General features: G+C 44.4%; 1 non-coding gene across 1 annotated transcript; it reads right to left on the bottom strand.

Moving 5' to 3' along the window:
- Window positions 1-6,275: 6,275 nt before the first annotated feature.
- LOC132537144 (U6 spliceosomal RNA) lies at window positions 6,276-6,382 on the bottom strand. The gene has a single exon (XR_009548607.1). It is a non-coding gene; the product is annotated as a U6 spliceosomal RNA (small nuclear RNA).
- Window positions 6,383-11,843: the final 5,461 nt, after the last annotated feature.

Below are 11,843 nucleotides of genomic sequence, written 5' to 3'. Positions count from 1 at the left end.
GGAGGCAGGCACTTGTACCATTCCACTGCTCCCGGTGGATTTTTAACTTCAGACACAGAGAAGGAGAGAGATAGACAGAGGACAGTCATCTTAGCACCATTCCATCACTCATGGAACTTTCCTTTGTGCTATGAATTGTGGTGCCAGTGGTGTTGGAGGGCTCAAACTTGGGTTCTTGAATATGGTAAAGTGTGCATTCTATTGGGTAAGCCATTTCCTGGTCCCCCAAAGTGAACTTTTTCTTTTTGTTTAAATAAATAAACAAATTGTTTGTTTGTTTGTTTTACCAGAGCACTGATCATCTCTGGTTTATGGTGGTGCGGGGAACTGAACCTGGGACTTCGCAGTCTCAGGATATGAGAGTTTCTTTGCATAAACATTATGCTACCTACCTCCTCCCCCTTTATATAAACTTTTTTTTATTTGAAAGGACAAAAAAAATTGAGAGGGCAGGAAATAGAAAGGGAGAGACAGACAGAGAGACACCTGCAGCACTGCTTCACCACTTGTGAGGCTTTCCCTCTGCAAGTGGGGGCTGGGGCCTTGAACCAGGGTCCTTATGCATGGTAATATAGGCACTTAACCAGGTGCACCATTGCCAGGTCCGTCCCCTCACCCTGCCCATTTTATTTTATTTTATTTTATTTTATTTTATTTTATTTTATTTTATTTTATTTTATTTACCTGAGCTCTGCTCATCCCTGGCTTGTGGTGTGAGGGATTGAACCTGGGAATTTCCTGTTTTTCTGAGCTTGACTACTTTAGAGAACTCATGTAGTAAAAGGGTGCAGTGTGTGTCTTTTTTGGAACTGTTTCATTCAGCATCTGTGTAAATCCCATCCAGATTGTAGCATTTAAGAGGATTTCCTTCTTTTTCTAGACTGAGTAATGTTCTAATGAATGTATCAACCATTTTGTCTCTGTCAATAGACACCTCTACCTCTTGGCTATCAGACTACAGCTAGTACAAACACTTTTGATGAAGACCTGAGTCTGCAAATAAATGGACTGAATGCCTCAAAGTAGTCTAAGAGTCTGGGTCCCTTCAAAGACACCTTGGAGTTCTGTTAGGGTTAGGGTTAGGGTTAGGGTTCAGCTTTGGGCTAGAATGTGAGAAGCAAAGGTAAGACAGGCATGTTCTAGCTCAGGTGCCCTCACTACTGGATCCATTGTTCTGGAGCAGTAAGGGTGAGGGTGCTAGGTGATTCTGTATCTACTCATGCTTATACTTATAACTTGCCAGTGCCAACCTTGGACATATGTTGAGGACACTGGGTAGTGAAGCACATGCAACTTCCCACTAGGACAGCCAGGAAGGTGGTATACAGTATTATGAACATACACAAGCTGAAGGACAACTTGTTTGAAAATCTAATTTCACTATGTCCTGTTTTTTGTTTGTTTTTTTTTCCACTGCCACCAGGGTTATTACTGGGGCTCAATGCCTGCATGATGAATCCTTGGCTCCTGGCAATGGTTCTCCCCACCCCCATTTTTATTTTTAATCTAGAGACAGAGAGAAATTAAGAAAGGGTAGATAGAGAGAAAGAAGAGAAACCCTGCAGCACTGCTTCACCATGTGAAACTTCCCCTCTATAGATGAGGACCGAGAATTTGAATCTGGGTCCTTATTCATGGTAATGTATCCAGGTGTGTCACTTCCCAGGCCCTTTTTTAAGATAAAGATGGTGCGGTGAGGATGGGGGTAGAAAGCATAATGGCTATGCAAAGAGACTTTCATCCCTGAGGCTCTGAAGTCCCAGGTTCAATCTCTGCTCTACCATAAGCCAGAGTTGACCAGTGTTCTGGTAAATAAATAAAAGGTTGATATGGTGGGCGGGGGGGGGGGGGGAGATCTGTAGTTGCCAGAAACACTAACTACTGAGCTTGAGCGGGCTTGGCCATGGAAGGAGCAAGTGGCTGAAGATCCTAAACCACAGGTGTTGTTATGCTTCTAATTCTGCTTCTAAAAACCCCTTCTGTTTCATTGGTTTAATCCCCCCTGCTTAACACTGTATTCTATTTACATAACCACTGTTAACTAAGCACCGCCCTGCCTGCAGGGCATTGGTTTAATCACCATTGGTTCATGATGTTTTTTTGCTCCGCCCCCTCTCCTAGTACACCCTGATTTCCACCAGTCTTTTTTCGCTCCACCCTCTCTATGTCACATCCTGTTTCCACCCTACTTGGCGAGTATATATAAAGACAGGATTGTGATTAGAGATAGCTTAGATTGTGCTGTGTTCCACATGAATAAAGAGGTACTGCGTACAGCTCAGCCATGAGTCCCTGGTCGTCTGTCTCCCGCCTGCAAAGCTAGCCAGGCACACAGGAAGGTGATCTGTCACTCTGGGATTCTGTCAGTCCGGCATTATTTCCTCCCAGCACAATTAAAGGTGCCAGGCCTTTCCCTCTCACAGCAGGAAAGAGAGAGAGAGAGAAAGAAGCCAAAACTCTCTCAAACCTGGTTGTATATATGGCAAAGCTGTGTACTATCCAAGTGAGCTATTTTGCTGGCCCTGTCCTTTATTAAATTTTTTTTAAAAAAATTCATTTTGGATAGTGACAGAGATTTAGAAGGAAGGGGATAAAAAGGGAGAAAGATACCTGCTGTACTGTTTCATCTCTAGTGAAGCTTTCCCACTACAGGTGAGGACAAGGGCCTTGAACCTGGATCCTTGTACATTGTAACATATATGCTCTATCAGACGTGTCACCACCCAGACCCCTTTCACCACTGAATTTGGCATCTCTGTCTTCTCACCAGCTAGCACCTGGGCCTCACCTAGTTCCCCTAGAATGGGGCAGTATGTGGTACAGGATACAGAACCTAGGACCTAGGACCTCATGCTTGAAAGTCCCATGCTTTGCTGCTGTGAGCCTCCTGGGATGCTTTCCATGTTTATGATATTTTCTTCTTATAGGGTAACCCCCAAATGGTGATCATGAAGTCTCTGCCTGAGTCTCCCATCAAGGGAATGAAAAGTGAATCATAGAGGCAGATGTGACCAGGGCAGCTAGGGTCTGTCAAAGTGTAAAGGGTATGCCTTCAAAAGTTTGGCCTATTGATGCCGAAACATGGGGTTCTCCTGTGTAGGGGTAGGAAGCCACAAGACCATTCTGAACAACATGGCTTCTATGGCCTGGGTGAAGTTTTAGTGAGTCCTGAAACCTTCATCTCCAAGTAAAAGGGATCTCTGCTGCTTCCTCTGGCAGCTCTGGGCTCAGATAGAGATGCAGTGAGAGGCTCTGGGAACATGAAGTATGCCCTATCAACCCACCCTAGCTTCTTCCTCTGTTGGGTAGTTATCAGAAGGCAGGGCCTGGGTGTTTCCAGTGCTGAGTACCAGCAAACCTCAGGCAATGCCTTATTTTGCTAGGGTTCCTAAAGGCTGAGAGTCTTCATTGCATGGGCTGGTAAAGGGCCTTGGGAGGGTGATGCTGATGTGGAAGAGACACAAGGAAGACGCAAAGAGGGAGGTTGTAGTTCTGAGTCTGAGAAGTGCAGGTTGTCCTGGCCCTATGGTGTTGGGACCTGGGCATCTGGATTGGGGCCTGGGCATCCGGACTGGGGCCTGGCAGGCAGTAGATGGCGCCCCAGACTCCACCTTGTGGGAGTTCAGTGAAAAGAGAAGCACTTGCAGCAGTCTTAGTATGTGTTTTAGGATTATCTGATTCAAGTCTCGCACTTGTCTTGGTCTCGCCGTGAGGGCATGAAGTCAACCTGGCATTCTCAGTGAGTGCAGAACCAACACAAGGTTCACATCTTGTTCCCACCCTCCTTGGATTCCTGTGCCACGCATGGGTACATACATAATTGCTTTTTAAAATTTAAAATAATTTTTAGAGGGCTAGCAGGCTGCTCACCCAGTACTGTCTCTCTTCCTCTTTTTCATCTATTACTATTTAAAATAAGACAAAATAAAATAAAATACATTTAAAAAATGAAAGGAAATACTTGCCAGGAATGATGGAGTTGTGGCAATAACAATAATATTATTATTTCTCAGCATTTTGGCTAAGATCAACTATAATAATAAAATAAGAACAATAATAATAGGGGTCCTGAGGAGACAGCATAGTGGTTCTGCAAATGACTTTCAAGCTTGAGGCTCTGAGGTCCCAACCAGGTTCAATCCCCAGCACCACCATCAACCAGAGCTGAGTAGTACTCTGGTGTCTCTCTGCAACTTTCTCTCTGTATCTCTCATTAAAAATAAATAATATGGGAGTCGGGCGGTAGCACAATGGGTTAAGTGCAGGTAGCCCAAAGCACAAGGACTAGGAGTAAGGATCCCGGTTCGAGCCCTCGGCTCCCCACTGGCAGGAGAGTCACTTCACAAGCGGTGAAGCAGGTCTGCAGGTGACTATCTTTCTCTCCCCCTCTCTGTCTTCCCTTCCTCTCTCCATTTCTCTCTGTCCTAACAACTACGACATCAATAACAACAACAATAACTACAACAAAACAAGGGTGACAAAAGGGGATAAATAAATATTAAAAAATAAAATAAAAAAGAAAAATTTGAAAAAAAATATAATAAAGTAGAAGTATTTTTGTAGTCTGGGAGGTGGCACAGTGGATAAAGTGTTGGATTTTCAAACATGAGGTCCCGAGTTCAATCCTCGGCAGCACAGGTGCCAGAGTGATGCCTGGTTCTTTCTCTCCTCCTGTCCCTCTCATTAATACATAAATTGTTGTTAAAATTCGGAGGCTCCAGCTGGCCGGGCTAGCTTCACGGGCGGGTAACAGAGACGACCAGAGACATACGGCTGGGCAGGGAAGCTGTATTTCTTTATTCAGGAACAACGATTCATAAACTAAACCAAACTAATCACCAAACAGAACTCTGCTGCCTCTTTCCCCCACGGCGGCACCAAGCACTCTCACACTCTGGACTCTGGAACCCTCTCCCGGGGTTCCTAGGGGCGGGGCCAAGTGGGCCGGGAAACTAACAGGACTGATCCAATTTTCTTGGCGGGGGAGAACTAGAACAACCCAATGTAAAGCATACAACAATAAATAAATTTTTAAAAATAATTTATTTATTTATTTATGAGAAAGATAGGAGGAGAGAAAGAACCAGCTATCACTCTGGTACATGTGCTGCCGGGGATCGAACTCAGGACCTCATGCTTGAGAGTCTAGTGCCTTAGCCACTGCACCACCTCCCGGACCACAATACATAAATAAAATATTAAAAAAAGAAGAAGAAGAAAAACTTATTTTTGCTACCAGGTTTCACTGGGACTTTATGTCTGCACAATTCAATAGCTCCAGTGGACTCTTCTTCAGAGGGTGAGAGAGAATGCCAATGTGTCCTAGAACCTCACCTCTCCAGAGCCCTACCTCGCTAGGGAAAGATAGGAATGGACTGACCTGCCAACGTCCATATCCAGCAGAGAAGCAATTACACAAGCCAGGACTCCCACCCCCAAAAGAATTTTGGCCCAAAGTTCCAGAGGCGGTTAATATTAGGGGAAGAAGAAAGGGCTCTGAGCCCAGTTCCACTCCGACCTGGAAATTTTGTGACAAGAAACCTTTGTTTTTGTGCCAATACTAAGAGGAAAGATATTCTAGAGAACATCTGAGGAAGTCAGGCACTATTTTGCTTATCTGAGAAGGAAGAGGAAAAAGGAAGAACAGGGATGGTTTCACTCATAAGTGGAATATAGATAATTGAAACATATTAACTTGAAAAAAGAAAAAAGCATATGTATATATGTATATATTCAATCCATAACTGTGATCTACAGTGGTTACTGTTGTGTGTGTATGGGGGGCGGCACAAAGAACTTTGGTGGTTGGAATGGTGTGGAATTATACCCCTGCTATAATATTGTAAATAAATAATAAAAAGTGAATAAAGAAAAAAGGAAGTGATAAAGGAGAGACATCACAGCACTGCTCTAGCATTTATGAAACTTCCCCTAGTGCAGACGCTTCTATGTGGTGGCCATAGGCTCAAATCTGGGTCTTCACATAGGGTAAGGTATGCAGTCTACCCAGTGAGTTATCTCCTGCTCCTCCCAATTACTTTATATATCCATGGCACTTTGATATGATTCCATTTAGAGCTCAATGCACTAGACATATGAAGATTCAGTTAATTTACATTTATTTATTTACTTATTTATTTTGCCAGAGCACTGCTTAACTTTGGCTTATGGTGGTGCTGAGGATTGAATCTGGATCTCTGGAGCCTCAGGCATGAGAGTCTCTGCATAATCATTATGCTATCTACCCCACCCAGTTTATTTACTTTTTTTTTTTTTTTAATATGGAACGCTTCACGAATTTGCGTGTCATCCTTGCGCAGGGGCCATGCTAATCTTCTCTGTATCGTTCCAATTTTAGTATATGTGCTGCCGAAGTGAGCACCAGTTTATTTACTTTTAAAAGGTGGGGACCTACTAGAACTTGAAAAGAAGTAGCCTAGCTGCAAATTGTGTTTAAGGATCTGTGAGTGGGGCTGGGCGGTCGCACACCTGGTTAAGCGCATACAAAATGAAAGGAAAGGACTTGTTCAATGATTCCAGTTTGAGCCCCATTCCTCACTTTCAGGGGGAAAGTTTCATAAATGGTGAAGAAAGTCTGCAAGTCTCAATTTCTATCTGCTCTTTCCTATAAAATGGAAACAATGGTTACCAAGAGCCATGGATTTGTAGTGTAGGCTCAGAGCCTGTGTGATAACCCTGAAGGAAAAAAAAAAAAAAGACTGCGAGCCTGGTGGTAAATGTGATGTGGAGCTAGCTATACCCTGTAATCTTACAACTTTGTAACCCACTATTAATCAGGAAAAAAAAAATGCAGGGGATTGGAGCCTGGACTTCAGAGCCTCTTAGGCATGACAGTCCTTTTTCATAACCATTATGTATTTCTCCCACTCTGAAATATATTATTTTTTTAAAAAAGTAAAGAATGTGCACTTTTGCTTTCAGATATATATTTTGCCCTAATTTATGGATACATGTGAACATATGCCCTATCTCATGGGACCTGGTCTATATCTAGGTTTTGGGACTTTATTGGGAAGTGAACCACCTAAAATGGAATTAGAGAAACTTATGAAAGGAAAGGTCTCACCCGAATAATGAAGCTGAAGGGTTGACATTCCATGTCTGACGTCTCTGGACATGGACACAGTCTGAAGTGAAGCATGTTGAGGTGGTACTCACTGCATTGATTAGGTTAGGATCAGCAGATGCAGTATCATTTGGTATGATTAAGAGAAGCATGCAGCAAAGTGAGCCCAACCCTAGAGGCTACAGGAGTGGGGGAAATATAGACTCTATAAAGAAGCAGGAAGTTCCTGCTGTCTTAGGGTTTAAGAAGGCAATAGGTAGTTATTGCTGTAATCAAATTATTTGGCAATTGAATTAACTCTGAAAATCCCTTTGTTAGGATTTGCTGTATCATACACAACATCACCATAATTTATGTTCTTTGCCATTATTTTTATATATGTGTCTTATAAAGCAAAAATGCACAATAAATAGTCTGCAGTGAGTCAGTATATATATGCAGGCAAGCAGGTAGAAAGACCTAAAAAGGCACCATTAAAGTTCCTAATGAAATAGTGTCTACTTAGACTTAGATACCCTCCTCACTTACTTCCTATTACTCACTCATTCACTTCCCTCACTCACTCCAAAGCTAACCTTATCAAAGTTAAGGACTGCAAAAGCTGAATAAGGGTAAAAGACTGACATACTTTAATGACTTTTTTAATATTTATTTATTTATTCTCTTTTTATTGCCATTGTTGTTTTATTGTTGTAGTTATTATTTTGTTGTTATTGATGTCATTGCTGGACAGGACAGAGAGAAATGGAGAGAGGAGGGGAAGACAGAGAGGAGGAAAGACAGACACCTGCAGACCTGCTTCACCGCCTGTGAAGTGACTCCCCTGCAGGTGCGGAGCTGGGAGCTCGAACCTAATGATGACTCTTTAGTCACTACCAGGCCACCCCATCAGCTGGTGCTGGACTAGCTTCGCGGGCGGGATACAGAGGACCAGGGACTCATGGCTGAGCTGTACGCAGTATCTCTTTATTCATGCAGAAAGCAGCACAATCTAAGCCATCTAAACTAACTATAATCACAATCCTGTCCTTATATATATATACTTACCAAGTAGGGTGGAAACAGGATGTGACATAGAGAGGGTGGAGCGAAAAGTGACTGGTGCAAATCAGCGTGTACTACCAGAGGGGGCGGAGCAAAAAGACATCATGAACCAGTGGGGATTGAACCAATGCGCTGCAGGCAGGGTAGTGCTTAGTTAACAGTGGTTATGTAAATAGAATACAGTGTTAGCAGGGGGGATTAAACCAGTGAAACAGAAGGGGTTTTTAGAAGCAGAATTAGAAACATACCAACAAGCTGGGGCCCTATTTGGGGAGTCCTGAGATTCCCAAACAGACACAGTGGGCCTAGACCTCAAATAAATCAATCTTTCCTTTGTTACTGGTCATCTCTATCAGGAACAACACAATAGACCTCTTTGTGGGTCCCCATAGGACCTTGCCCTCAATGTGGATCAACAACAGTAGAGAATGTTCCATCCTCTGAAAGGAGGCTGGACAACATACTCTATGCTACACCTGAGGAAGATGGATCCTGATATTGGGGCAGCTGGGAGTGTTCCTACTCATGACCACAGAATGTGAGCTCAGATCAATAGGGATGCAGAGGTCACATAGGCTCCTAAGCTGAATATGGGCCCCAGATCACATCAAATTGTTGGGGTTTACAGTCAACAGTATTTATACACTTTTCCCATATTTGGGAACTATTCTCTTCCCTGATCCAGCTTTCTGATCCTTTTTCCAGCCATGACATCATCTTCCCAGACAATAACTTGGATCCACCTGCATATCAGATGTCAGGCTCAGGAAAAACAAAAACAAAACAAACAAAAAAACTAGTATAGTCATGGGCTCTGTAGTATATAACTAAAATAGGACTACTAACTATCTACAAAATGGACACACACCCCCCAACTTTTTTTTTTTAAAGATTTTATTTATTAGAAAGATAGGAGGAGAGAGAGAAAGAACCAGGCATCACTCTGGTAGATGTGCTGCCAGGGATTGAATTCAGGACCACCTCCTGGACCACGAGACTCCCCACCTCTTCATCTGAACTATTTCAGCCTTTAGGTTCATAATTAGTCAACAATTTGTTTGGCTTTGTATGTTAACTCTCATTTCAGCCACCAGGTTCCAGATGCTACTCTGATGCCAACCAGATTTCCCTGGACAGAGGACTCCACCAATGTGTTGGTCCTGGAGCCTTGTTTCCCCAGAGCCCCGCCCCACGAGGGAAAGAGAGAAGCTGGGAGTATAGATCATCCTGTCAATGCCAATGTTCAGGGGGAAAACAATTACAGAAGCCAGACCTTCCACCTTCTGCACCCCATAATGACTCTGGGTCCATACTCCCCGAGGGATATAAAGAATAGGAAAACTATCAGGGGAGGGGATGGGATACGCAGTTCTGGTGGTGGGAATTGTGTGGAGTTGTACCCCCCTTTAAAAAAATATTTATTTATTTTCCCTTTTGTGGCCCTTTTGTATTGTAGTTATTATTATTGTTATTGATGTCATCGTTGTTAATAGGACAGAGAGAAGTGGAGAGAGGAGGGGAAGACAGAGACAGGGAGAGAAAGATAGACACTTGTAGACCTGCTTCACCGCTTGTGAAGCGACTCCCCTGCAGGTAGGGAGCCGGGGGCTCGAACCTTGATCCTTGTGCTTCACGCCACGTGCACTTAACCAGCTGTGCTACCCCCCAACTCCCAGTTGTACCCCTCTTAACCTATGTTTTTTGTCAGTGTTTCTCTTTTTAAAAAACAATTTTTTATATTTATTTATTTTCCCTTTTGTTGCCCCCTTTTTAAAAAAATTGTTGTTGTAGTTATTATGGCTGTTGTTATTGATGTCATCGTTGTTAGATAGGACAAAGAGAAATGGAGAGGGGAGGGGAAGACAGAGAGGGGAAGAGAAAGACAAACACCTGTAGACTTGCTTCACTGCCTGTGAAGCGACTCCCCTGCAGGTGGGGTGCTGGGGGCTCTAACTGGGATCCTTACACCAGTGCTTGAGCTTTGTGCCATGTGCGCTTAACCCGCTGCGCTACTGCCCGACTCCCCCAGTGTTTCCTTTTTATAAATAAAAATTAAAAAAAAGTAAAGAATAAAAAGTCGGGCTACCTGTACCACCATAAGTCAGAGTTGAGCAGCACTAATATATATGTTCTTTTTAAATTTTTCTTAGTGATTTACAAAATTATTAAGAGGCTATGGTTTACCGGGTTAAGCGCATATAGTATGAAGTGCAAAGACCTGCTCAAGGATCCCGGTTCGGGCCTCTGGTTCCCCACCTGCAGGTGCAATTCTGCAGGTGTCTATCTTTCTCTCACCCTCTCTATCTTCCCCTCCCTCTCATTTTCTCTCTGTCCTATCCATTAAATGGAAAAAAAAAAATGGCCACCAGGAGCAGGATTTATGGTGCAGGAACCGAGCCCTAGCGATGACCCTGCAGACAAAGTTCATCATTAAAAAAAAAAGTGGGGCTACTAGAATTACCCACGAGGTTCCCGCATTGCACATTGCTGCTTCAGACTTCCAAAGCTTTGACCTCTCCTACCCACATCGGATCTGTAGGTGCCAGAAACACTAACCACTGAGCTCAAGCGGGCTTGGCCGTGGGAGGAGCAAGTGGCTGAAGATCCTAAACTACAGGAAGGTGATCTGTCACTCTGGGTTTCCGTCAGTCCCGCATTATTTCCTCCCAGCACAATTAAAGATGCCGAGTCTTTTCCTCTCACAGCGGACCTGCTGGACCCGGGGGTCGGGCGCTGAGGAAGCGCTCTCATCTGCACGGGTCCGGCGCCCCCTCCCTGTGCAGGTGTGCACCCCGCATGTGGGGGTCTGTGTGAACGGTGTGCGCACGCGCGCGCGGGGGGGGGGGGAGGCTACCCTCATCCACAAGCCACGCGGGTGCTGCGCGGGGGTGGGGTGGTTTGGGAGAATTCAGCTCCATACACTATAGACTGGGAGACAGATTCCACAGGCATGGAAGTCAGTTTCCTGACTCAGCCGTCCGCTTCTTCTTCTAGCGTTTGCCAGCCGTCCGCTTCAGGTGCTGGTCAAAGGGGCGTGTGACCTGTCAATCACCGGCCCGGGGCTCCCGCCACAGCCACCTGCTAATCGGGCTTCTGATGGCGCCCTCTTCAGGTTTGAGTTGCTCAGGCGGCTCACAGAACTCAGAAAACCGGTTTACTCACTAGATAATCAAGAGCCAGATGGAAGGAAATAGATGGCGAGGTCTCGAACAAAGGAGCTACTGTCCTCAGGGAGTTCGGTGTACAGAAAGATGGCGTGAGCACTCAGAGCTCTTTCCCCATTCTAGAAGCTCGCCGGAGCCCCGCCCTCTAGGGGGCGGACTTCAGTGATTGCATTATTGACCAATCGCCAGATTCCCAAGTGATCTGGGCGGGACTAAATTCCATCCTCTCTGCTCATTGGTTTCCTTGGCAACAAGCTGTACTTCAGGTGTATTCCAGTAGCTGTCCATATTAAAAAAACAAGGAACATCTTGAAGGCGTTCACCACTTAGGACAGTCTAAGCCTTTGGGAGTTTGCGAGTCAAAAACTCTGGATAAACAGATCAATCAATCTATATCGTCTTGTCAATTATAATATTGGATGAAATTACAGAACCTTGAATCTGGAGGTGTCCTTGGGGATCTACCTTGTATTGCAAAGAAGAGGAAGTGGGGCAGTTCTCTAGTAAATCATGCTGTTGGCAGCCCCAGAATCTAGACTTGGTTGCCA

Source organism: Erinaceus europaeus, chromosome 2 (assembly GCF_950295315.1).
Source record: "Erinaceus europaeus chromosome 2, mEriEur2.1, whole genome shotgun sequence".
In the NCBI taxonomy this organism is placed as follows: domain Eukaryota; kingdom Metazoa; phylum Chordata; class Mammalia; order Eulipotyphla; family Erinaceidae; genus Erinaceus; species Erinaceus europaeus.
This window is presented reverse-complemented; position numbering and strand designations above follow the sequence as displayed.